General features: G+C 48.8%; 1 protein-coding gene across 4 annotated transcripts in view; it reads right to left on the reverse strand.

The window, feature by feature from the left end:
* Positions 1-16521, reverse strand: part of LOC110491155 (extracellular sulfatase Sulf-2) — a 267272-nt gene extending 250751 nt beyond the window's left edge. For 2 of the 4 annotated variants that reach the window (XM_036947627.1, XM_036947631.1), the window contains exon 1: positions 16135-16520. The gene's annotated coding sequence lies outside the window, so the exon portion shown is untranslated. Of the gene's footprint in view, positions 1-16134 lie in introns of all 4 variants that reach the window. The other 2 variants (XM_036947629.1, XM_036947630.1) reach the window with 1 other exon arrangement.
* Between the last annotated feature and the right edge of the window lie 11429 nt (positions 16522-27950).

Genomic DNA, 27950 nt, shown 5'->3' on the forward strand with positions numbered 1-27950 from the left:
ACACACAGTGTATCAGTCCGTACTGAAAAAACAGTTACCAGCTCATCATCTCAGACTACACACTCTATGGAGCTGAGAGGTGAGGGAGGGGGAGGGAAGAGAAGGGGAAAGAGATGATGCTGAGAGGAGAGGGAGGGGGAGGGAAGAGAAGGGGAAAGAGATGATGCTGAGAGGGGAGGGAGGGGGAGGGAAGAGAAGGGGGAAGAGATGATGCTGAGAGGGGAGAGGGTGAGGTGGGATTGGAGAAGAGGAGAGGGGGGAAGAGAAGGGTGCTGAGAGGGGAGGGAGGGGGAGGAGATGGGAAGAGATGGTGCTGAGAGGAGAGGAGAGGTGGAGTTGAGAGGGGATGGAGGGTGAGAAGAGGGGAGAAGGGGAGGGCCTGCAGGTAGACAGAGGTGAGGATATTGGGGACATACTGTGAGACCACTTGTCTCTACTCTCTCTCTCTCTCTCCATTTCTCTCTCCCAAGTTTTTCCCTCTCTCTCCTCCACTCTCTGCCTCGGTCTAATTCTCATTTTTTCTGTGTCACATACAGTTAGGATGGCTCCTTGTTCCCCTTGCTTCTAAAGTACACTGATTTCTGTTCCTAAGCCAAAAACTACCCAGTACTAATGACTGGCACGATTACATCACTCAGACTGTGCTCCTGCTCTGCCGGGCCAGGGGCGGCCTCATGAAATATTCACAGTGATTTAGCTTTAGCTGGCTGTATTCCTTCTGATCCGCTGTTCCCTCTACATGAGAGCACTGGGGCCTCTGTGTCTGTTCCCTCTACAGGAGAGCACTGGGGCCTCTGTGTCTGTTCCCTCTACAGGAGAGCACTGGGGCCTCTGTGTCTGTTCCCTCTACAGGAGAGCACTGGGGCCTCAGTGTCTGTTCCCTCTACAGGAGAGCACTGGGGCCTCGGTGTCTGTTCCCTCTACAGGAGATCACTGGGGCCTCTATGTCTGCCCACTTTGGTCCTTCTGTGTGTGTGATATTTGTGTGTGCACAGCCAAGGCTGGTTTAACTGGGAAACAGAGAAGGAACCAGCAGCATGAATGTGTTCAGCACAAGCTTACCCTGAGTAGTGTGAATCACATGGGCAAAAAACGGTTAACCCCATTTAGGGTTTCGTCCAAAGAGCACAGCTTTGCCGCAAAGGAACCGGGCTATCAAAACCAAGACAGATCCCTTGGCCAAACTGTTCATATTCGTATAAGTGTCTGTATCATGTGCTTCTGTGTGTGTGTGTGTGTGTGTGTGTGTACTACAGACCGGTGTGAGGTCGAAGTTCAAACCGGAAGAGGGGAGAGCAGTGCTTTGCAAGATGTTCTGTGGGTTCCACTATTCCCCTTGATGTTCTATGGGTTCCACTATTCCCCCTGATGTTCTGTGGGTTCCACTATTCCCCCTGATGTTATGTGGGTTCCACTGTTCCTCTTGCTGTTCTGTGGGTTCCACTATTCCCCCTGATGTTCTGTGGGTTCCACTATTCCCCCTGATGTTCTGTGGGTTCCACTATTCCCCCTGATGTTCTGTGGGTTCCACTATTCCTCTTGCTGTTCTGTGGGTTCCACTATTCCCCCTGATGTTCTGTGGGTTCCACTATTCCCCCTGATGTTCTGTGGGTTCCACTATTCCCCCTGCTGGTCTGTGGGTTCCACTATTCCCAATGATGGTCTTTGGGTTCCACTATTCCCCCTGATGTTCTGTGAGTTCCACTATTCCTCTTGCTGTTCTGTGAGTTCCACTATTCCCCCTGATGTTCTGTGGGTTCCACTATTCCCCCTGATGTTCTGTGGGTTCCACTATTCCTCTTGCTGTTCTGTGGGTTCCACTATTCCCCCTGATGTTCTGTGGGTTCCACTATTCCCCCTGCTGTTCTGTGGGTTCCACTATTCCCCCTGATGTTCTGTGGGTTCCACTATTCCCCCTGATGTTCTGTGGGTTCCACTATTCCCCCTGATGTTCTGTGGGTTCCACTATTCCCCCTGATGTTCTGTGGGTTCCACTATTCCCCCTGATGTTCGGTGGGTTCCACTATTCCCCTTGCTGTTCTGTGGGTTCCACTATTCCCCCTGCTGTTCTGTGGGTTCCACTATTCTCCCTGATGTTCTGTGCGTTCCACTATTCCCCCTGATGTTCTGTGGGTTCCACTATTCCCCCTGATGTTCTGTGGGTTCCACTATTCCCCGTGATGTTCTGTGGGTTCCACTATTCCTCCTGATGTTCTGTGGGTTCCACTATTCCCCCTGATGTTCTGTGGGTTCCACTATTCCCACCTGATGTTCTCTGGGTTCCACTATTCCCCCTGATGTTCTGTGAGTTCCACTATTCCCCCTGATGTTCTGTGGGTTCCACTATTCCCACCTGATGTTCTGTGGGTTCCACTATTCTCCCTGATGTTCTGTGGGTTCCACTATTCCCCCTGATGTTCTGTGGGTTCCACTATTACCCCTGATATTCTGTGGATTCCACTATTCCCCCTGATGTTCTGTGGGTTCCACTATTCCCCCTGATGTTCTGTGGGTTCCACTATTCCCCCTGATATTCTGTGGGTTCCACTATTCCCCCTGATGTTCTGTGGGTTCCATTAATCAATGGCTCACATCTGGGCTGGAATAAGTAGATGTTTATAACAACAAACAGAATTTTTAACGTTTTTTTTTTTTTTTTACACATTCTTAACTAAAGCGACATACAGGCGCAATTAGGTGTAATTGCCTTGCCTCAAGGGCACATTGGCAGATTCTTCACCTAGTCGGCTCAGGGATTCGAACCAGAAACTTTTCTGTTGATAGCCCAATGCTCTTAACCGCTAGGCTACCTCCCCTTAGTCAACCCACACATACTGCTGATCACTGAAAAGTAACGGACAAACAGACGCATGCACCAGCACCAGCACAAAACCATTACAGTATTCCAGGGCACGTCGATGGAACATAAAACAGAGAACAGGAGCACGTTCTACACATACAGTAAACCTCCACGTGAGGTGTTCAAAAACATCCTGCTACAACAGTTTGACCCCTGACCTCTGGATATTAATAGAGAGAAGGAGAACAGAGATCTTAACATGGGGAACCAAACACACAATCTCCCTCACAGTCATGCAGCCCATAGACAGACTCACCTATAGCAACAAGCTGTAAACTGTGCCAGGTTAGAAGAATAGGCCCAAACTACAAGGCTGTTTCATTCCACTGAAGGGGTAGAGAATATAAACTGAATTCATCCTCAACAGCTCGACATGCTCACTTTAAATCCAATCACAGAGAATATAGATTTTATCGAGTTACTTTGATGTGGAGAAAGAAAATCTAATGAATTTCCAAAGGATCAACCAAGAGGAAAGAGAGTAAGTGATACATAAAGGAAGTACATTAACCTTCAAGAGGTGATGTAACATGTAGAGGTGGTGTAACATGTAGAGGTGGTGTAACATGTAGAGGTGATGTAACATGTAGAGGTGATGTAACATGTAGAGGTGGTGTAACATGTAGAGGTGATGTAACATGTAGAGGTGGTGTAACATGTAGAGGTGGTGTAACATGTAGAGGTGGTGTAACATGTAGAGGTGATGTAACATGTAGAGGTGGTGTAACATGTAGAGGTGGTGTAACATGTAGAGGTGATGTAACATGTAGAGGTGGTGTAACATGTAGAGGTGATGTAACATGTAGAGGTGATGTAACATGTAGAGGTGGTGTAACATGTAGAGGTGGTGTAACATGTAGAGGTGATGTAACATGTAGAGGTGATGTAACATGTAGAGGTGGTGTAACATGTAGAGGTGGTGTAACATGTAGAGGTGATGTAACATGTAGAGGTGGTGTAACATGTAGAGGTGGTGTAACATGTAGAGGTGGTGTAACATGTAGAGGTGATGTAACATGTAGAGGTGATGTAACATGTAGAGGTGGTGTAACATGTAGAGGTGATGTAACATGTAGAGGTGGTGTAACATGTAGAGGTGGTGTAACATGTAGAGGTGGTGTAACATGTAGAGGTGATGTAACATGTAGAGGTGGTGTAACATGTAGAGGTGGTGTAACATGTAGAGGTGGTGTAACATGGTGTAACATGTAGAGGTGATGTAACATGTAGAGGTGGTGTAACATGTAGAGGTGATGTAACATGTAGAGGTGGTGTAACATGTAGAGGTGGTGTAACATGTAGAGGTGATGTAACATGTAGAGGTGGTGTAACATGTAGAGGTGGTGTAACATGTAGAGGTGGTGTAACATGTAGAGGTGATGTAACATGTAGAGGTGGTGTAACATGTAGAGGTGATGTAACATGTAGAGGTGATGTAACATGTAGAGGTGGTGTAACATGTAGAGGTGGTGTAACATGTAGAGGTGATGTAACATGTAGAGGTGGTGTAACATGTAGAGGTGGTGTAACATGTAGAGGTGGTGTAACATGTAGAGGTGATGTAACATGTAGAGGTGGTGTAACATGTAGAGGTGATGTAACATGTAGAGGTGGTGTAACATGTAGAGGTGGTGTAACATGTAGAGGTGGTGTAACATGTAGAGGTGATGTAACATGTAGAGGTGATGTAACATGTAGAGGTGGTGTAACATGTAGAGGTGGTGTAACATGTAGAGGTGATGTAACATGTAGAGGTGGTGTAACATGTAGAGGTGGTGTAACATGTAGAGGTGGTGTAACATGGTGTAACATGTAGAGGTGATGTAACGCAGTGTAACATGTAAAGGTGGTGTAACATGTAGAGTTGGTTTAACTTGTAGAGGTGGTGTAACATGTAGAGGTTTTGTAACATGGTGTAACACGTAGAGGTGATGTAACATGTAGAGGTGTTGTAACATGTAGAGTTGGTTTAACATGTAGAGGTTTTGTAACATGGTGTAACACGTAGAGGTGATGTAACATGTAGAGGTGGTGTAACATGTAGAGGTGGTGTAACATGTAGAGGTTTTGTAACATGGTGTAACACATAGAGTTGATGTAACATGTAGAGGTGGTGTAACATGGTGTAACATGTAGAGGTGATGTCAAATGTAGAGGTGGTGTAACATGTAGAGGTGATGTAACATGTAGAGGTGGTGTAACATGTAGAGGTGGTGTAACATGGTGTAACATGTAGAGGTGGTGTAACATGTAGAGGTGGTGTAACATGTAGAGGTGGTGTAACATGTAGAGGTGGTGTAACATGCAGAGGTGATGTAACATGTAGAGGTGGTGGTGTAACATGGTGTAACATGTAGAGGTGATGTAACATGTAGAGGTGGTGTAACATGGTGTAACATATAGAGGTGGTGTAACATGTAGAGGTGGTGTAACATGTAGAGGTGGTGTAACATGTAGAGGTGATGTAACATGTAGAGGTGGTGTAACATGTAGAGGTGGTGTAACATGTAGAGGTGGTGTAACATGTAGAGGTGATGTAACATGTAGAGGTGAGTAATATTGTGTATCCCCAACCCTAAACTAGCCTTAGGGGAGACAGGAGTATTGCACCGTCATCCATGGAAGGAAGCAGAAGTGGAAAGAAACCAGGCTATTATTAGCTAAGAAAATATCAAATAACATGATGAATGTTTCATCAAAGCTCTACTAAATGAATGAAAACATTCAGTACAATTAATCCCTGAATTTCCTGGTCCTGTTTGACTGAATGTAACTTAATATACAGGACGGAGCGCATGTAGAATAGTGATAGCCATATGCCTGCCATACGCCTACCATACACCTAGCATACGCCTACCATACACCTAGCATACACCTAGCATACACCTACCATACGCCTACCATACGCCTACCATACACCTAGCATACACCTACCACACGCCTACCATACGCCTACCATACGCCTACCATACGCCTACCATACGCCTGCCATACGCCTAAACGCTATACGCCTGCCATACGCTAGCCATACGCCTGCCATACACCTACCATACGCCTGCCATACGCCTGCCATACACCTAAACGCCATACGCCTACCATACACCTACCATACGCCTGCCATACGCCTGCCATACGACTGCCATATGCCTGCCATACGCTAGCCATACACCTAAACGCAATACGCCTGCCATACGCCTGCCATACGCCTGCCATACGCCTGCCATACGCCTGCCATACGCCAGCCATACGCCTACCATACATCTGCCATACGCCTACCATACGCCTACCATACGCCTGCCATACACCTCCCATACGCCTGCCATACGCCTGCCATACGCCTAAACGCTATACGCCTGCCATACGCTAGCCATACACCTAAACGCAATACGCCTACCATAAGCCTGCCATACGCCTGCCATACGCCTGCCATACGCCAGCCATACGCCTACCATACGCCTGCCATACGCCTGCCATACGCCAGCCATACGCCTACCATACATCTGCCATACGCCTACCATACGCCTGCCATACACCTACCATACGCCTGCCATACGCCTGCCATACGCCTGCCATACGCCTGCCATACATCTGCCATACGCCTGCCATACGCCAGCCATACGCCTACCATACATCTGCCATACGCCTACCATACGCCTGCCATACACCTACCATACGCCTGCCATACGCCTGCTATACGCCTGCCATACGCCTGCCATACATCTGCCATACGCCTGCCATACGCCAGCCATACGCCTACCATACATCTGCCATACGCCTGCCATACATCTGCCATACGCCAGCCATACGCCTGCCATACGCCGACCATACGCCGACCATACGCTAGCCATACGCCTACCATACGCCTACCCAGATGTGCCGTCTCAATCTTTGCTTTCTCTCTCCCACTACTCTCTCCTCTTCTATCCGATCATCTCTCCCTTCTGCTAAATCCTTCTCCTTCCTGTCTTCGCCTCTTCGACCCTACTCGCCACCTTTTCTGCATCCTTATGACTCACTCATTGCGAGCTTACAGAACAGGGCTGTGGGCAGCTGAGTGAAAATGGAGGAAAAATTATCTTACGGAGGACCTATCATCCTTCAACTCCCTCCTCTCTACCTTCTCTTCCTCTGTATCTGCTGCTAAAGCCAACTTACATCACTCTAAATGTCAAGCGTCTGCCTCTACCCCTAGGAAATGATTTTCCACCTTCTCCAACCTCGTTAATCGTCCACACCTCCCCCTCTCTCCAGATGACTTTGTCAACCACTTTGAAAAGAAGGTTGATGATATCCACTACTCATTCACTCAGCCTATCGAGTCACTGGTCTCAATCACACAGAACTACCTTACGCCTTGACTTCTTTCTCCAGTCTCATGGCTGCCCGCTCGACTCAATCCTCTCCTCCCTTCTCCAGATCATCTCCCATTTCTCACTTCCCTCATCAACTCATCACTGACCACGGGCTGTGTCCCCTCTGTCTTCAAAATGGCCTGATTCGCTCCCCTCCTCAAGAAACCAACACTCAACTCATCAGATGTTAAAAACTATAGACCTGTATCTCTTCTTTCTTTTCTTTCTAAAACACGTGAGCGTGCGATCTCTGATCAACTTTCTCGTTATCTCTCTCAGAATGATCTTCTTGAACCTAACAAGTCAGGCTTCAAGACGTATCACTCAACAGAGACTTGTCTTCTCTGTGTCATGGAGGGTCTCCACACTGCCAAAGCTGACTCTCTCTCTCCTCTGTGTCATGGAGGGTCTCCACACTGCCAAAGCTGACTCTCTCTTTCCTCTGTGTCATGGAGGGTCTCCACACTGCCAAAGCTGACTCTCTCTCTCCTCTGTGTCATGGAGGGTCTCCACACTGCCAACGCTGACTCTCTCTCTTCTCTGTGTCATGGAGGGTCTCCACACTGCCAAAGCTGACTCTCTCTCTCCTCTGTGTCATGGAGGGTCTCCACACTGCCAAAGCTGACTCTCTCTCTCCTCTGTGTCATGGAGGGTCTCCACACTGCCAAAGCTGACTCTCTCTTCTCTGTGTCATGGAGGGTCTCCACACTGCCAAAGCTGACTCTCTCTCTCCTCTGTGTCATGGAGGGTCTCCACACTGCCAAAGCTGACTCTCTCTCTCCTCTGTGTCATGGAGGGTCTCCACACTGCCAAAGCTGACTCTCTCTCTCCTCTGTGTCATGGAGGGTCTCCACACTGCCAAAGCTGACTCTCTCTCTCCTCTGTGTCATGGAGGGTCTCCACACTGCCAAAGCTGACTCTCTTTCTCCTCTGTGTCATGGAGGGTCTCCACACTGCCAAAGCTGACTCTCTCTCTCCTCTGTGTCATGGAGGGTCTCCACACTGCCAAAGCTGACTCTCTCTCCTCTGTGTCATGGAGGGTCTCCATACTGCCAAAGCTGACTCTCTCTCCTCTGTGTCATGGAGGGTCTCCACACTGCCAAAGCTGACTCTCTCTCTCCTCTGTGTCATGGAGGATCTCAGCACTGCCAAAGCTGACTCTCTCTACTCTGTTCTCATCCTCCTAGATCTATCCACTGCCTTTGACACCGTGAACCATCAGATCCTCCTCTCCACCCTCTCAGGGCTGGGCATCTCAGGCTCTGCACACTCTTGTGTATCCTACCTGGCAGGCCGCTCAGTTCTAGGCCCTCTTCTCTCTATACACCAAGTCACTCGGCTCCGTCATATCCTTACATGGTCTCTCCTATCATTGCTATGCGGATGACACTCAACTACACCCAGGTGGCAACACGCATCTCTGCGTGCCTGACAGATATGTCAGAGAGTCTGCTAAATGACTAACAAGTAAATGTAAAATGTGTAAGTGAGGGAGACATGCTGTTGAGTGGTTGTGTGGCGTTGACCACAGACAGCCAGAGCAGACACTCAGTATGTGACTGACTGGGCAGCCAGAGGGTGAGAGGTGGGTTCAGTATGTGTTTGCATTCCAGCGGGTGAGGTAAACCTCTGGGCCAGTGCCACTCTCCCCGCAGGCCGCATCCGCCCCTGTGTCAGTGTGATGGTGGGAATGTAGTGACCCAGTATAAATAGCCAGGGCGAACACAACCTGAGAAACAGTTGTCAGATTCCCAAAGTCAATAGAGCATGTGGTCGACTTAACATCCTAAACCATAGCAGGGTAGAGACCACAAACACTCCCGTCACTCAGACCTTTTGTCACAGAAGTTATAGGAAAAATAATATCAATCATGTTTATTTTCTTGTCTTTTATCACTTTATTGAACACACACACACAGAGACAGAGAGAGAGAGAGAGAGACAGAGAGAGAGAGAGACAGAGAGAGAGAGAGAGAGAGAGAGAGAGAGAGAGAGAGAGAGAGACAGAGTGAGAGAGAGAGTGAGAGAGAGAGTGAGAGAGAGAGACAGAGAGTGAGAGAGAGACAGAGAGTGAGAGAGAGACAGAGAGAGAGTGAGAGAGAGAGAGAGAGAGAGACAGAGTGAGAGAGAGTGAGAGAGAGAGTGAGAGAGAGAGACAGAGACAGAGAGTGAGAGAGAGTGAGAGACAGAGAGGGACAGAGAGAGAGAGACAGAGAGAGAGAGAGAGAGAGGGACAGAGAGAGAGAGACAGAGAGAGAGAGAGAGAGAGAGAGAGAGAGAGACAGAGAGAGCGAGAGAGAGACAGAGAGAGAGAGAGAGACAGAGAGAGAGAGAGAGTGAGAGAGAGAGAGAGAGAGAGAGAGAGAGAGACAGAGTGAGAGAGAGAGAGAGAGAGAGAGACACAGAGAGACAGAGAGAGTGAGAGAGAGACAGAGAGAGAGAGAGAGACAGAGAGAGAGAGAGAGAGAGAGAGAGAGAGAGAGAGAGACAGAGTGAGAGAGAGAGTGAGAGAGAGAGTGAGAGAGAGAGACAGAGAGAGAGAGACAGAGAGAGACAGAGAGAGAGAGACAGAGAGAGACAGAGAGAGAGAGACAGAGATAGACAGAGGCAGAGAGAGACAGAGACAGAGAGAGAGAGAGAGACAGAGAGAGAGAGAGAGAGACAGAGAGAGAGACAGAGAGAGACAGAGAGAGACAGAGAGAGACAGAGAGAGAGAGACAGAGAGAGACAGAGAGAGAGAGACAGAGAGAGACAGAGAGAGAGAGAGAGAGAGAGAGAGAGAGAGACAGAGAGAGAGAGAGAGAGAGAGAGAGAGAGAGAGAGAGACAGAGAGAGAGACAGAGAGAGAGAGAGAGACAGAGAGAGACAGAGAGAGACAGAGAGAGAGAGACAGAGAGAGACAGAGAGAGAGAGACAGAGAGAGACAGAGAGAGAGAGAGAGAGAGAGAGAGAGAGAGAGAGAGAGAGAGAGAGAGAGAGAGAGACAGAGAGAGAGGCAATGTCAAAAAGCAGTAGGGATTCTGGATTCTAACCTTTGCCGACAGCATAGACATGTGCCAGAGGCGGTTGGTTAGACGGCTTGACCACCCTATGCCACAAATCATAAAAACAAATGTTTTACCTTCATTTAACTAGGCAAGTCTGTGAACCAATTTTTATTTTACAGTGATGGCCTACCCCGGCTAAACCCTCTCCTAACCCAGACAACGCAGGGCCAATTGTGCGCTGCCCTATGGGACTCCCGATCACAGACAGTTGTGATACAGCCAGGGATCAAACCAGGGTCTGTAGTGACACATCTAGCACTGAGATGCAATGCCTTAGACCGCTGAGCCACTCGGGAGTAATTATCAACAGTGTGATAAAAAAAAGCACTTCACCTTCCCATACTCCCACAAAAAGCACTTCACCTTCCCAGACTCCCCACAAAAAGCACTTCACCTTCCCAGACTCCCCACAAAAAGCCCTTCACCTTCCCAGACTCCCCACAAAAAGCACTTCACCTTCCCAGACTCCCCACAAAAAGCACTTCACCTTCCCAGACTCCCCACAAAAAGCACTTCACCTTCCCATACTCCCCAAAAAAAGCACTTCACCTTCCCAGACTCCCCACAAAAAGCACTTCACCTTCCCATACTCCCCAAAAAAAGCACTTCACCTTCCCAGACTCCCCACAAAAAGCACTTCACCTTCCCAGACTCCCCACAAAAAGCACTTCACCTTCCCATACTCCCCACAAAAAGCACTTCACCTTCCCATACTCCCCACAAAAAGCACTTCACCTTCCCATACTCCCCACAAAAAGCACTTCACCTTCCCAGACTCCCCACAAAAAGCACTTCACCTTCCCATACTCCCCACAAAAAGCACTTCACCGTCGCAGACTCCCCACAAAAAGCACTTCACCTTCCCAGACTCCCCACAAAAAGCACTTCACCTTCCCATACTCCCCACAAAAAGCACTTCACCGTCCCAGACTCCCCACAAAAAGCACTTCACCTTCCCAGACTCCCCACAAAAAGCACTTCACCTTCCCAGACTCCCCACAAAAAGCACTTCACCTTCCCAGACTCCCCACAAAAAGCACTTCACCTTCCCAGACTCCCCACAAAAAGCACTTCACCTTCCCATACTCCCCACAAAAAGCACTTCACCTTCCCAGACTCCCCACAAAAAGCACTTCACCTTCCCATACTCCCCACAAAAAGCACTTCACCTTCCCAGACTCCCCACAAAAAGCACTTCACCTTCCCATACTCCCCACAAAAAGCACTTCACCTTCCCAGACTCCCCACAAAAAGCACTTCACATTCCCATACTCCCCACAAAAAGCACTTCACCTTCCCAGACTCCCCACAAAAAGCACTTCACCTTCCCAGACTCCCCACAAAAAGCACTTCACATTCCCATACTCCCCACAAAAAGCACTTCACCTTCCCAGACTCCCCACAAAAAGCACTTCACCTTCCCATACTCCCACAAAAAGCACTTCACCTTCCCAGACTCCCCACAAAAAGCACTTCACCTTCCCAGACTCCCCACAAAAAGCACTTCACCTTCCCAGACTCCCCACAAAAAGCACTTCACCTTCCCAGACTCCCCACAAAAAGCACTTCACCTTCCCATACTCCCCACAAAAAGCACTTCACCTTCCCAGACTCCCCACAAAAAGCACTTCACCTTCCCAGACTCCCCACAAAAAGCACTTCACCTTCCCAGACTCCCCACAAAAAGCACTTCACCTTCCCAGACTCCCACAAAAAACACTTCACCGTCCCAGACTCCCCACAAAAAGCACTTCACCTTCCCATACTCCCCACAAAAAGCACTTCACCTTCCCATACTCCCCACAAAAAGCACTTCACCTTCCCATACTCCCCACAAAAAGCACTTCACCTTCCCAGACTCCCCACAAAAAGCACTTCACCTTCCCATACTCCCCACAAAAAGCACTTCACCTTCCCAGACTCCCCACAAAAAGCACTTCACCTTCCCATACTCCCCACAAAAAGCACTTCACCTTCCCAGACTCCCCACAAAAAGCACTTCACATTCCCATACTCCCCACAAAAAGCACTTCACCTTCCCAGACTCCCCACAAAAAGCACTTCACCTTCCCAGACTCCCCACAAAAAGCACTTCACATTCCCATACTCCCCACAAAAAGCACTTCACCTTCCCAGACTCCCCACAAAAAGCACTTCACCTTCCCATACTCCCACAAAAAGCACTTCACCTTCCCAGACTCCCCACAAAAAGCACTTCACCTTCCCAGACTCCCCACAAAAAGCACTTCACCTTCCCAGACTCCCCACAAAAAGCACTTCACCTTCCCAGACTCCCCACAAAAAGCACTTCACCTTCCCATACTCCCCACAAAAAGCACTTCACCTTCCCAGACTCCCCACAAAAAGCACTTCACCTTCCCATACTCCCACAAAAGCACTTCACCGTCCCAGACTCCCCACAAAAAGCACTTCACCGTCCCATACTCCCCACAAAAAGCACTTCACCTTCCCATACTCCCCACAAAAAGCACTTCACCTTCCCAGACTCCCCACAAAAAGCACTTCACCTTCCCATACTCCCACAAAAAGCACTTCACCTTCCCAGACTCCCCACAAAAAGCACTTCACCTTCCCATACTCCCACAAAAAGCACTTCACCTTCCCATACTCCCCACAAAAAGCACTTCACCTTCCCAGACTCCCCACAAAAAGCACTTCACCTTCCCATACTCCCACAAAAAGCACTTCACCTTCCCATACTCCCCACAAAAAGCACTTCACCTTCCCAGACTCCCCACAAAAAGCACTTCACCTTCCCATACTCCCACAAAAAGCACTTCACCGTCCCATACTCCCCACAAAAAGCACTTCACCGTCCCAGACTCCCCACAAAAAGCACTTCACCTTCCCAGACTCCCCACAAAAAGCACTTCACCTTCCCATACTCCCACAAAAAGCACTTCACCGTCCCATACTCCCACAAAAAGCACTTCACCTTCCCAGACTCCCCACAAAAAGCACTTCACCTTCCCAGACTCCCCACAAAAAGCACTTCACCGTCCCATACTCCCACAAAAAGCACTTCACCTTCCCAGACTCCCCACAAAAAGCACTTCACCTTCCCATACTCCCACAAAAAGCACTTCACCTTCCCAGACTCCCCACAAAAAGCACTTCACCTTCCCAGACTCCCCACAAAAAGCACTTCACCTTCCCATACTCCCACAAAAAGCACTTCACCGTCCCAGACTCCCCACAAAAAGCACTTCACCGTCCCATACTCCCCACAAAAAGCACTTCACCTTCCCATACTCCCCACAAAAAGCACTTCACCTTCCCAGACTCCCCACAAAAAGCACTTCACCTTCCCATACTCCCACAAAAAGCACTTCACCTTCCCAGACTCCCCACAAAAAGCACTTCACCTTCCCATACTCCCACAAAAAGCACTTCACCTTCCCATACTCCCCACAAAAAGCACTTCACCTTCCCAGACTCCCCACAAAAAGCACTTCACCTTCCCATACTCCCACAAAAAGCACTTCACCTTCCCATACTCCCCACAAAAAGCACTTCACCTTCCCAGACTCCCCACAAAAAGCACTTCACCTTCCCATACTCCCACAAAAAGCACTTCACCGTCCCATACTCCCCACAAAAAGCACTTCACCGTCCCAGACTCCCCACAAAAAGCACTTCACCTTCCCAGACTCCCCACAAAAAGCACTTCACCTTCCCATACTCCCACAAAAAGCACTTCACCGTCCCATACTCCCACAAAAAGCACTTCACCTTCCCAGACTCCCCACAAAAAGCACTTCACCTTCCCATACTCCCACAAAAAGCACTTCACCGTCCCAGACTCCCCACAAAAAGCACTTCACCTTCCCAGACTCCCCACAAAAAGCACTTCACCTTCCCAGACTCCCCACAAAAAGCACTTCACCGTCCCATACTCCCACAAAAAGCACTTCACCTTCCCAGACTCCCCACAAAAAGCACTTCACCTTCCCATACTCCCACAAAAAGCACTTCACCTTCCCAGACTCCCCACAAAAAGCACTTCACCTTCCCAGACTCCCCACAAAAAGCACTTCACCTTCCCATACTCCCACAAAAAGCACTTCACCGTCCCAGACTCCCCACAAAAAGCACTTCACCGTCCCATACTCCCCACAAAAAGCACTTCACCTTCCCATACTCCCCACAAAAAGCACTTCACCTTCCCAGACTCCCCACAAAAAGCACTTCACCTTCCCATACTCCCACAAAAAGCACTTCACCTTCCCAGACTCCCCACAAAAAGCACTTCACCTTCCCATACTCCCACAAAAAGCACTTCACCTTCCCATACTCCCCACAAAAAGCACTTCACCTTCCCAGACTCCCCACAAAAAGCACTTCACCTTCCCATACTCCCACAAAAAGCACTTCACCTTCCCATACTCCCCACAAAAAGCACTTCACCTTCCCAGACTCCCCACAAAAAGCACTTCACCTTCCCATACTCCCACAAAAAGCACTTCACCTTCCCAGACTCCCCACAAAAAGCACTTCACCTTCCCAGACTCCCACAAAAAGCACTTCACCGTCCCAGACTCCCCACAAAAAGCACTTCACCTTCCCAGACTCCCACAAAAAGCACTTCACCGTCCCAGACTCCCCACAAAAAGCACTTCACCGTCCCAGACTCCCCACAAAAAGCACTTCACCGTCCCAGACTCCCACAAAAAGCACTTCACCGTCCCAGACTCCCCACAAAAAGCACTTCACCGTCCCAGACTCCCCACAAAAAGCACTTCACCGTCCCAGACTCCCCACAAAAAGCACTTCACCGTCCCAGACTCCCCACATCATCGAAGTTCCTGTTTGAAGAACAATTTATACACGTTCAACTATCCAAGTAACATAAAACACATCAAGTGCTCCTCAACACATTGCAGAGTTGCTTATCAAGGAAACAGAGTCTGATGCATATGGGGAATGACAGTTTGAGTCGACCTCCCTTCCCTTCTCTTCCTGTCTCTTTACTTCCCTGTGGCTGTTCCTGCTAGGCTACAGGGTGTAACACCATCCCTTCCCTTCCCTTCCCTTCTCTTCCTGTCTCTTTAATTCCCTGTGGCTGTTCCTGATAGGCTACAGGGTGTAACACCTTCCCTTCCCTTCCATTCCCTTCCCTTCCCTTCCCTTCCCTTCCCTTCCCTTCCCTTCCCTTCCCTTCCCTTCCCTTCCCTTCCCTTCCCTTCCCTTCCCTTCCCTTCCCTTCCTGTCTCTTTACTTCCCTGTGGCTGTTCCTGCTAGGCTACAGGGTGTAACACCATCCCTCCCTTTCCCCCAGGAACACTGCACCTAGTCAGCAAAAGCTAGCTCCCACGTGTTCATCAGCAAGGAAGCAAAGATAAGTAAACACAAGAGGAAACTCAACAAGATGCACCTTACCAGAAAATAACTGAAAGCATGAAGCTAAAACAACATGTTCCTTTAAGACAGAAAGAGAGACCGAGAGAGTGACAGGGGGAGAGAGCGACAGAGAGAGAGAGAGACAGGGGGAGAGAGCGACAGGGGGAGAGAGTGACAGGGGGAGAGAGAGACAGAGAGAGAGAGAGACAGGGGGAGAGAGCGACAGAGAGAGAGAGTGACAGGGGGAGAGAGCGACAGAGAGAGAGAGTGACGGGGAGAGAGCAACAGAGAGAGCGAGACAGAGAGAGCGAGACAGAGACAGAGAGAGCGAGAGAGACAGAGAGAGCGAGAGAGACAGAGAGAGCGAGACAGAGACAGAGAGAGCGAGACAGAGAGTGAGAGAGAGACAGAGAGAGAGAGAGCGAGAGAGAGAGAGAGAGAGAAAACATGAGGGAGAGGGAGAGAACAAGAGAGAGAGAGGCAGCAAAGTGAAAAGTAGGGCAGGCCACTGTACCTCACACAGCTGCGGGTCCTGAGAGTCTGTCTGTCTGTCGGGGGAGCAGGTGCTGTCCCAGGGTACTGACCCAGTAGAGCTGGAGGAGGAGGGGGCGCTGCACTGAGCTGGACTGGGACGAGCAGGCACACATTACCATGGACTGTTCCCTCCTCTTCTCTGTCTGTCCTTTTCCTGCTCTGTTTTACTCTCACTCTGCTCCTCTCTCCCTCTCTCCCTCTCTTTTTCTCTCTCCCTCTCTGACTGACCACGCTCTCAGGCGTACAGAGAATCAAAAACACTAATATAGACAGACACACAGAAAAACGAGGAGGAAAAGGGGAGGGGGAGTTAAAAATGAAGAAAAAAAAAGTCCCTCTAGCCAAAGTTACATCTCTCTCTCTCCCTCTCCCCGTCTCTCCCTCTCCCTCTCCCTGTCTCTTCCTCTCTCCCGCTCCCTGTCTCTTCCTCTCTCCCTCTCTCTCTCTCCCTCTCCCTCTCTCCCTCTCTCTCCCTCCCTCTCTCTCTCGCTCACACGGTCACAGAGTTCTCAGTGAACCAACAGTGGTGTGGTGGCTGAATCAGGACAGCCATCTGTTGAAACATGACTGCCTCTTTGCTTTACTCACTCACTCACAGTGGGAGAGAGAGAGAAGGGAGGGAAGGAGGGATAGAGGGAGGGCAGGGCAGGAGAGGAGGAGGGGAAGGTGAATAGGGATAGAGGGCTGTACTGCCTTCCTGTGCCCAGTCTGAAAACAGAACACTTTCTCTTGGTGAGGGAAGGAGAGAAAGAGAAGAAGAGAGACATAATGGGAAGTGGAACAGAGACCAAAAGAGAGGGAAAGAAGTGAACGAGAGAGAGGGAAAAGGGACAAGTTTACAAGTGAGAAGTGTAGTGGGTGAAGGGAGGGAGAGAGAGGGGAGGAGGGAAGGAGAGAGGGAGTGGGAACAGGAGCACATTTTGGGGAGGGTGGGGGTGAAATGGAAGGCTTGGCTCAGATCCTCAGTATTCATGGTTATTCATGTGGCTGGTACATTTTGGGCTTAATGGCCGTGTTCACCAGTAGAGTACAGAGAGAGGAGAGGAACAGGGCTGTAATGTTGCATTGTAACCCTATAGCACAGAGAGACAGAGAGATATTACTAACACCAAGGACACACACACACACACACACACACACACTTGTCTCGCACTCCGAATCAAACACAAAACTACAACATTCAGATACACAGACTGACACAAACACACCCAAACACTCCCACAGTCTAGGCCAATTGAACAATAAGCATAGAGTACATGTGTAGGTTGATTGGTCTGTCAGACACTGTCCCTCATCTTATGGCAGGCAGCAAAGTAGTGTGCTGCCAACCCACAGCTCTCTGCGTCCTCCCCCAACAGGACGGGTAGCCTATCCTCATCAGAAAGGTCTTTGAAACCTTGAAAAAGGTTTTCAAATTTGGGGAAATGACACTAATGGTTTTATATTTGGGGCATTTTGTCAGGAAATGCAGTTCTGTCTCAGGTTCTGCTGTTGTACAGTGGTTGCACAGCCTTTCCTCTACAGGGAGCCAGGTTTTCCTGTGTTTACCCTTCTCAATGGCAAGGCTGTGCTCACTGAGGCTGTACTTAATACTTATCTCTCTGTCTCTCTCTCTCTCAAAGTATTTCTCTCTCCTCTAAAATATTAAATCTGGTCCCTCCCTCCCTCTCTCCCTCCCTCCAACTACCATGGGAAATGTCCTGTCCAGCTGTTTTAGCAGGCAGGTTTAGCCTAAAGGACATTCCCCTTACATTATACAGACTAGTGATGAGAAAAGGAAAGCGAGAGAGAGAGCGGCAGAGAGAGGGAAAGAGAGAGAGAGATACAGGGGGGAAGATAGAGAGAGCGAGGGAGAGAGAGGGAAAGAGAGAGCTAGAGAGAGAGGGGAAAGAGAGAGGGGAAAGAGAGAGAGAGATACAGGGGGGAAGATAGAGAGAGCGAGGGAGAGAGAGAGATAGAGAGAGACGGGGGAAAGAGAGAGAGATAGAGAGAGAGAGAGACAGAGACAGCGACAGAGACAGAGACAGAGACAGACAGACAGAGAGAGAGAGAGAGAGAGAGAGTTAGTATGAATGTACAGTACATAAACTAGATCAGGAGTTTCAGGCTTGCTGTAAAAAGGAGTGTTCAGTTGTCACGGGAGGGGCAGAGAACAGAAACACAATGCAGTATCCCAGTAGTCGCAGTAGCTTACAGCCAGCAGCTTGTAGACGAAGGTGAAACACAACATAATGGCTGCAGTATAATAAGTACTCTTAGGAAAAAAAAGGTTTTATCTAGAATCTAAAAGGGTTCTTCGGCTGCCCCATCAGAGAACCCTTATTGGTTCCAGGTAGAACCCTTTTGGTTCCAGGTAAAACCCTTTCCACAAAAGGTTCTACATGGAACCCAAAATAGTTCTACCGGAAACCAAAACAGGTTCTACCTGGAACCAAATAGGGTTCTCCTATGGGGACAGCCAAAAAACCCTTTTGGAACCCTTTCTTCTGGGAGTGTATGAGGGAACTTGAAGAGATAAAAATGAGAGCACAGAATCAATGTTACCAACTTTTTGAGTTCTCTGACTTCACTGGATCCTACCAGCTAACCAGTCCATCCCAGACTGCCGGGTGAGGCATGCCTACTTATCAATTCAGCTGCAGAGTTCAGAGACCTCTGTACACAACAGACAAGTCTGCCTTTCCTTACTGACATGGGAGAACTATCTACACCTGCCCGTCTACACCCTCCTTATGCTTCTACCCATGAGAGGTACCAGTGAGGAACAGTTTACTGTCTGGAAGCCAAGACAAAATCATCAAGCGATTGTGAATTTACCCATCCTTGTGCACTTGTCATCTCTTAATATACCCTTGTTATACAGTTAGGTACCTTTTTAGACCCCAGTTCAGTCCATTGTGCATTTTGTTGTTTTTGAGCCACCCTTGGCATTCATGGACAGTTTAACAATGACCCTTTCTCAAGTCTAAAGTGGCTCTCTCATCTCTCCTACATCTTGCAAGGAAAAATAAATAAATAAATAAAAATAATGAGGTGGAAGGAATTGTCCGTAGAGCTCAGAGACAGGATTGTGTTGAGGCACAGATCTGGGGAAGGGTACCAAAACATTTTTGCAGCATTGAAGGTCCCCAAGAACACATTGGCCTCCATCATTCTTAAATGGAATACGTTTAGAACCGCCAAGACTCTTCCTAGAGCTGGCCGTCCGGCCAAACTGAGCAATCGGGGGAGAAGGGCCTTGGTCAGGGAGGTGAACAAGAACCTGATGGTGACTCTGACAGAGCTCTATAGTTCCTCTGTGGAGATGAGAGAACCTTCCAGAAGGACAACCATCTCTGCAGCACTCCACCAATCAGGCCTTTATGGTAGAGTGGCCAGACGGAAGCCACTCCTCAGTAAAAGGCACCTGACAGTCCGCTTGGAGTTTGCCAAAAGGCACTTAAAGGACTCAGACCATGAGAAACCAGATTATCTGGCCTGATGAATCCAAGATTGAACTCTTTGGCCTGAATGCCAAGCGTCACGTCTGGTAGAAACCTGGCACCATCCTTATGGTGAAGCATGGTGTTGGCAGCATCAGACTGAGGCGAAGGTTAACTTTCTAACAGGACAACGACCCTAAGCACACAGCCAAGCTAATTCAGGAGTGGATTCGGAACAAGTCTCTGAATGTCCTTGAGTGGCCCAGCCAGAGCCCAGACTTGAACCCGATCAAACATCTCTGGAGAGACCTTAAGATAGCTGTGCAGTGACGCTCCCCATCCGACCTGACAGAGGCTTGAGAGGATTAGCAGAGAAAAATGGGAGAAACTCCCCAAATACAGGTGTGCCAAGCTTGTATCGTCACACCCAAGAAGACTCAATGCTATAATTGCTGCCAAAGGTACTGAGTAAAGGGTCTGAATACTTACATAAATGTTATATTTCAGTTTGGTCTTTTTAAGACATTAGCAAAAATAACTGTTTTTGCTTTGTCATAATTGGGGTATTGTGATGTCATTATGGGGTATTGTGATGTCATAATTGGGGTATTGCGTGTAGATTTATGAGGGGAAAAAACTATTGAATACATATTAGAATAAGGCTGTAACATAACAAAATGTAGAAAAAGTCAAGGGGTCTGAATACCTTCCCAATGCACTGTTCATTGTTCAGTGCATCCCCAGTACAGGCAAAGCATAGTTGGTTCTTTACTGTGGAGCTACAGTGTCAGGGAAAGGTTGAAGATACCAATCAGATATTTCCTGCCCAGGGCTAATTCCTTCCCACAGGCACACTTAATGCCAATGTGTACTACATTCTTTGTGAACACCATGCACTCCTAAATCCATTTGTAAAAGACAAACTTTTGTTTTCTGGTTTGTAATCTTATGTTCTGAGCACGTCATCACAGAAACATTGCATTCCCCATCCCCATTCCCATAAAATTGTATTTGTCAAATGCGCCAAATACAATTGTTGTAGACTTTACCGTGAAATGTTGCTTACGATCCCTTCCCAACAATGCAAAGTTTAAAATACACAAGAATGCAACTATATACAGCGAGCACCAGATCAATGTGGAGCTATATACAGGAAGTACCAGTACAATATCAATGTGGAGATATATACAGGAAGTACCAGTACAATATCAATGTGGAGCTATATACAGGAAGTACCAGTACAATATCAATGTGGAGATATATACAGGAAGTACCAGTACCAGATCAATGTGGAGCTATATACAGGGAGAACCAGATCAATGTGGAGCTATATACAGGGAGCACCAGATCAATGTGGAGCTATATACAGGAAGTACCAGTACCAGATCAATGTGGAGCTATATACAGGGAGAACCAGATCAATGTGGAGCTATATACAGGGAGCACTAGATCAATGTGGAGCTATATACAGGGAGTACCAGATCAATGTGGAGCTATATACAGGGAGTACCAGATCAATGTGGAGCTATATACAGGGAGTACCAGTACCAGATTAATATGGTGCTCTATACAGGGAGTACCAGATCAATGTGGATCTATATACAGGGAGTACCAGATCAATGTGGAGCTATATACAGGGAGTAACAGATCAGTGGGGCGGCAGGGTAGTCTAGTGGTTAGAGCGTTGGACTAGTACCTAGAACTAAAAAAGTGTGTGCGAGTAAGGAGGCCTACAAACCTGACTCAGTTACACCAGCTCTGTCAGGAGGAATGGGCCAAAATTCCCCCAACTTATTGTGGGAAGCTTGTGGAAGGTTACAAAACATTTGACCCAAGTTAAACAATTTAAAGGCAATGCTACCAAATACTAATTGAGTGTATGTAAACTTCTGACCCAGTGGGAATATGATGAAAGAAATAAAAGCTGAAATAAATCACTCTACTATTATTCTGACATTTCACATTCTTAAAATAAAGTGGTGATCCTAACTGACCTAAGACAGAGAATTTTTGCTCGTATTAAATGTCAGGAATTGTGAAAAACTGAGTTTAAACGTATTTGGCTAAGGACATGTAAACATCCGACTTCAACTGTATCTAGTGCAGTTGGGACAGCGGCCATTTGTGAGCGAATGTATTAATGTCCTCTATGTTGTTAGTCTGTAACATGATGACTGACTGGTTTAAATGTGATGATATATTAATGTCCTCTATGTTGTTAGTGTATGCAGTATGATGACTGACTGGTTTAAATGTGATGATATATTAATGTCCTCTATGTTGTTAGTGTATGCAGTATGATGACTGACTGGTTTAAATGTGATGATGTGAGAATGTAGGTGTATGTGATCATTTTAATGGAAGATGACGCTGGAGAAAAATGTCCATCCTGGATGGACAATAAACTTTTATTTCAATCTATTAAATTCAAATAACACTCCTCTATTTATGCTCATTAAAGTGTTGCAACACCCCCTGACTGTGGAGGAAAACATCCCTACAAAGGATGCACCATTACAGTATGGTACTTGGAAGGAGAGGGCTGTCTGCACCATTACAGTATGGTACTTGGAAGGAGAGGGCTGTCTGCACCATTACAGTATGGTACGGGGAAGGTGAGGGCTGTCTGCACCATTACAGTATGGTACGGGGGAAGGAGAGGGCTGTCTGCACCATTACAGTATGGTACGGGGACGGAGAGGGCTGTCTGCACCATTACAGTATGGTACGGGGAAGGAGAGGGCTGTCTGCACCATTACAGTATGGTACGGGGAAGGAGAGGGCTGTCTGCACCATTACAGTATGGTACTGGGGAAGGAGAGGGCTGTCTGCACCATTACAGTATGGTACGGGGACGGAGAGGGCTGTCTGCACCATTACAGTATGGTACGGGGGAAGGAGAGGGCTGTCTGCACCATTACAGTATGGTACGGGGGAAGGAGAGGGCTGTCTGCACCATTACAGTATGGTACGGGGGAAGGAGAGGGCTGTCTGCACCATTACAGTATGGTACGGGGGAAGGAGAGGGCTGTCTGCACCATTACAGTATGGTACGGGGACGGAGAGGGCTGTCTGCACCATTACACTATGGTACGGGGGAAGGTGAGGGCTGTCTGCACCATTACAGTATGGTACTTGGAAGGAGAGGGCTGTCTGCACCATTACAGTATGGTACGGGGAAGGTGAGGGCTGTCTGCACCATTACAGTATGGTACGGAGGAAGGAGAGGGCTGTCTGCACCATTACAGTATGGTACGGGGAAGGAGAGGGCTGTCTGCACCATTACAGTATGGTACGGGGAAGGAGAGGGTTGTCTGCACCATTACAGTATGGTACGGGGGAAGGAGAGGGCTGTCTGCACCATTACAGTATGGTACGGGGGAAGGAGAGGGCTGTCTGCACCATTACAGTATGGTACGGGGAAGGAGAGGGCTGTCTGCACCATTACAGTATGGTACGGGGAAGGTGAGGGCTGTCTGCACCATTACAGTATGGTACGGGGACGGAGAGGGCTGTCTGCACCATTACACTACGGTACGGGGGAAGGAGAGGGCTGTCTGCACCATTACAGTATGGTACGGGGAAGGTGAGGGCTGTCTGCACCATTACAGTATGGTACAGGGAAGGAGAGGGCTGTCTGCACCATTACAGTATGGTACGGGGAAGGAGAGGGCTGTCTGCACCATTACAGTATGGTACGGGGGAAGGAGAGGGCTGTCTGCACCATTACAGTATGGTACGGGGAAGGTGAGGGCTGTCTCTGTGAACCTACCTGCTCTGTCTCTGTCTCTGTGAACACACCTGCTCTGTCTGTCTCTGTGAACACACCTGCTCTGTCTGTCTCCGTGAACACACCTGCTCTGTCTGTCTCTGTGAACACACCTGCTCTGTCTGTCTCTGTGAACACACCTGCTCTGTCTGTCTCTGTGAACACACCTGCTCTGTCTGTCTCTGTGAACACACCTGCTCTGTCTGTCTCTGTGAACACACCTGCTCTGTCTGTCTCTGTGAACGCACCTGCTCTGTCTGTCTCTGTGAACACACCTGCTCTGTCTGTCTCTGTGAACACACCTGCTCTGTCTGTCTCTGTGAACACACCTGCTCTGTCTGTCTCTGTGAACACACCTGCTCTGTCTGTCTCTGTGAACACACCTGCTCTGTCTGTCTCTGTGAACACACCTGCTCTGTCTGTCTCTGTGAACACACGTGCTCTGTCTGTCTCTGTGAACACACGTGCTCTGTCTGTCTCTGTGAACACACGTGCTCTGTCTCTGTGAACACACGTGCTCTGTCTCTGTCTCTGTGAACACACCTGCTCTGTCTATCTCTGTGAATACACCTGCTCTGTCTGTCTCTGTGAACACACGTGCTCTGTCTGTCTCTGTGAACACACCTGCTCTGTCTGTCTCTGTGAACACACCTGCTCTATCTGTCTCTGTGAACACACCTGCTCCGTCTGTCTCTGTGAACACACCTGCGCTGTCTGTCTCTGTGAACACACCTGCGCTGTCTGTCTCTGTGAACACACCTGCTCTGTCTGTCTCTGTGAACAGACCTGCTCTGTCTGTCTCTGTGAACACACCTGCTCTGTCTGTCTCTGTGAACACACCTGCTCTGTCTGTCTCTGTGAACACACCTGCTCTGTCTGTCTCTGTGAACACACCTGCTCTGTCTGTCTCTGTGAACACACGTGCTCTGTCTCTGTGAACATACCTGCTCTGTCTCTGTGAACATACCTGCTCTGTCTCTGTGAACATACCTGCTCTGTCTCTGTGAACATACCTGCTCTGTCTCTGTGAACATACCTGCTCTGTCTCTGTCTCTGTGAACATACCTGCTCTGTCTCTGAATGTACCTGCTCTGTCTCTGTAAACGTACCTGCTCTGTCTGTCTCTTTGAACGTACCTGCTCTGTCTCTGTGAACGTACCTGCTCTGTCTCTGTGAACGTACCTGCTCTGTCTCTGTAAACTTACCTGCTCTGTCTCTGAACGTACCTGCTCTGTCTCTGAACGTACCTGCTCTGTCTCTGTGAACGTACCTGCTCTGTCTCTGAACGTACCTGCTCTGTCTCTGAACGTACCTGCTCTGTCTCTGTAAACTTACCTGCTCTGTCTCTGAACGTACCTGCTCTGTCTCTGTGAACGTACCTGCTCTGTCTCTGTGAACGTACCTGCTCTGTCTCTGTGAACGTACCTGCTCTGTCTCTGTGAACGTACCTGCTCTGTCTGTCTCCGTGAACACACCTGCTCTGTCTGTCTCTGTGAACACACCTGCTCTGTCTGTCTCTGTGAACACACCTGCTCTGTCTGTCTCTGTGAACACACCTGCTCTGTCTGTCTCTGTGAACACACTCTGTCTGTCTCTGTGAACACACCTGCTCTGTCTGTCTCTGTGAACACACCTGCTCTGTCTGTCTCTGTGAACACACCTGCTCTGTCTGTCTCTGTGAACGCACCTGCTCTGTCTGTCTCTGTGAACACACCTGCTCTGTCTGTCTCTGTGAACACACCTGCTCTGTCTGTCTCTGTGAACACACCTGCTCTGTCTGTCTCTGTGAACACACCTGCTCTGTCTGTCTCTGTGAACACACCTGCTCTGTCTGTCTCTGTGAACACACCTGCTCTGTCTGTCTCTGTGAACACACCTGCTCTGTCTGTCTCTGTGAACACACCTGCTCTGTCTGTCTCTGTGAACACACGTGCTCTGTCTGTCTCTGTGAACACACGTGCTCTGTCTGTCTCTGTGAACACACCTGCTCTGTCTCTGTGAACACACCTGCTCTATCTCTGTCTCTGTGAACACACGTGCTCTGTCTCTGTCTCTGTGAACACACCTGCTCTGTCTGTCTCTGTGAATACACCTGCTCTGTCTGTCTCTGTGAACACACCTGCTCTGTCTGTCTCTGTGAACACACCTGCTCTGTCTGTCTCTGTGAACACACCTGCTCTATCTGTCTCTGTGAACACACCTGCTCTGTCTGTCTCTGTGAACACACCTGCGCTGTCTGTCTCTGTGAACACACCTGCTCTGTCTGTCTCTGTGAACACACTCTGTCTGTCTCTGTGAACACACCTGCTCTGTCTGTCTCTGTGAACACACCTGCTCTGTCTGTCTCTGTGAACACACCTGCTCTGTCTGTCTCTGTGAACACACGTGCTCTGTCTCTGTCTCTGTGAACACACCTGCTCTGTCTGTCTCTGTGAACATACCTGCTCTGTCTCTGTCTCTGTGAACATACCTGCTCTGTCTCTGAATGTACCTGCTCTGTCTCTGTAAACGTACCTGCTCTGTCTGTCTCTTTGAACGTACCTGCTCTGTCTCTGTGAACGTACCTGCTCTGTCTCTGTGAACGTACCTGCTCTGTCTCTGTAAACGTACCTGCTCTGTCTCTGAACGTACCTGCTCTGTCTCTGAACGTACCTGCTCTGTCTCTGTGAACGTACCTGCTCTGTCTCTGAACGTACCTGCTCTGTCTCTGAACGTACCTGCTCTGTCTCTGTAAACTTACCTGCTCTGTCTCTGAACGTACCTGCTCTGTCTCTGTGAACGTACCTGCTCTGTCTCTGTGAACGTACCTGCTCTGTCTCTGTGAACGTACCTGCTCTGTCTCTGTGAACGTACCTGCTCTGTCTCTGTGAACGTACCTGCTCTGTCTGTCTCCGTGAACACACCTGCTCTGTCTGTCTCTGTGAACACACCTGCTCTGTCTGTCTCTGTGAACACACCTGCTCTGTCTGTCTCTGTGAACACACTCTGTCTGTCTCTGTGAACACACCTGCTCTGTCTGTCTCTGTGAACACACCTGCTCTGTCTGTCTCTGTGAACACACCTGCTCTGTCTGTCTCTGTGAACGCACCTGCTCTGTCTGTCTCTGTGAACACACCTGCTCTGTCTGTCTCTGTGAACACACCTGCTCTGTCTGTCTCTGTGAACACACCTGCTCTGTCTGTCTCTGTGAACACACCTGCTCTGTCTGTCTCTGTGAACACACCTGCTCTGTCTGTCTCTGTGAACACACCTGCTCTGTCTGTCTCTGTGAACACACCTGCTCTGTCTGTCTCTGTGAACACACCTGCTCTGTCTGTCTCTGTGAACACACCTGCTCTGTCTGTCTCTGTGAACACACGTGCTCTGTCTGTCTCTGTGAACACACGTGCTCTGTCTGTCTCTGTGAACACACGTGCTCTGTCTCTGTCTCTGTGAACACACGTGCTCTGTCTCTGTCTCTGTGAACACACGTGCTCTGTCTCTGTCTCTGTGAACACACCTGCTCTGTCTGTCTCTGTGAATACACCTGCTCTGTCTGTCTCTGTGAACCCACCTGCTCTGTCTGTCTCTGTGAACACACCCGCTCTGTCTGTCTCTGTGAACACACCTGCTCTATCTGTCTCTGTGAACACACCTGCTCTGTCTGTCTCTGTGAACACACCTGCGCTGTCTGTCTCTGTGAACACACCTGCGCTGTCTGTCTCTGTGAACACACCTGCTCTGTCTGTCTCTGTGAACAGACCTGCTCTGTCTGTCTCTGTGAACACACCTGCTCTGTCTGTCTCTGTGAACACACCTGCTCTGTCTGTCTCTGTGAACACACCTGCTCTGTCTGTCTCTGTGAACACACGTGCTCTGTCTCTGAACGTTCCTGCTCTGTCTCTGTGAACGTACCTGCTCTGTCTCTGTGAACGTACCTGCTCTGTCTCTGTGAACTTACCTGCTCTGTCTCTGTGAACTTACCTGCTCTGTCTCTGAACGTACCTGCTCTGTCTCTGTGAACTTACCTGCTCTGTCTCTGAACGTACCTGCTCTGTCTCTGAACTTACCTGCTCTGTCTCTGTCAACTTACCTGCTCTGTCTCTGACCGTTCCTGCTCTGTCTCTGAACGTACCTGCTCTGTCTCTGAACGTACCTGCTCTGTCTCTGAACGTACCTGCTCTGTCTCTGAACCTACCGGCTCTTACAGTTTCTGCAGCCAATGTTTATCTGCTCTAAAAGTAGCTACTCCTCCATTTCCAGGCTAAACCCAGGGTTGTAGCTTAACAAAGGTAGATATGGTTTGAGCCCATAACTAGAAACAGCCATGTATGCTTTCTGTGGTTAGCAAATAGAGAGGAGGGGCTTTTGACAGATATATGGCTGTGCTGCTGTCTTGTGTTTGCTGTGTTTATAATCAATGCAGATGTCCTGATGTTTTAGTGAATGCTATGACTTTAAGGCAGTACTATAAGAGCCTGGGATCCTCAAGGGGATCTCACTGCTCAGCCCTCAGATGGCCCCTCCATCAGACAAAGCCTACTGGCTACACTGACTGGACAGGAGCTGACCTCTCCAGAACCCCACGCCACCATGGCTGCCTCCACACACTGAACAGCCCCACCC

This window comes from Oncorhynchus mykiss, chromosome 16 (assembly GCF_013265735.2).
Source record: "Oncorhynchus mykiss isolate Arlee chromosome 16, USDA_OmykA_1.1, whole genome shotgun sequence".
Classification (NCBI taxonomy): Eukaryota; Metazoa; Chordata; class Actinopteri; order Salmoniformes; family Salmonidae; genus Oncorhynchus; species Oncorhynchus mykiss.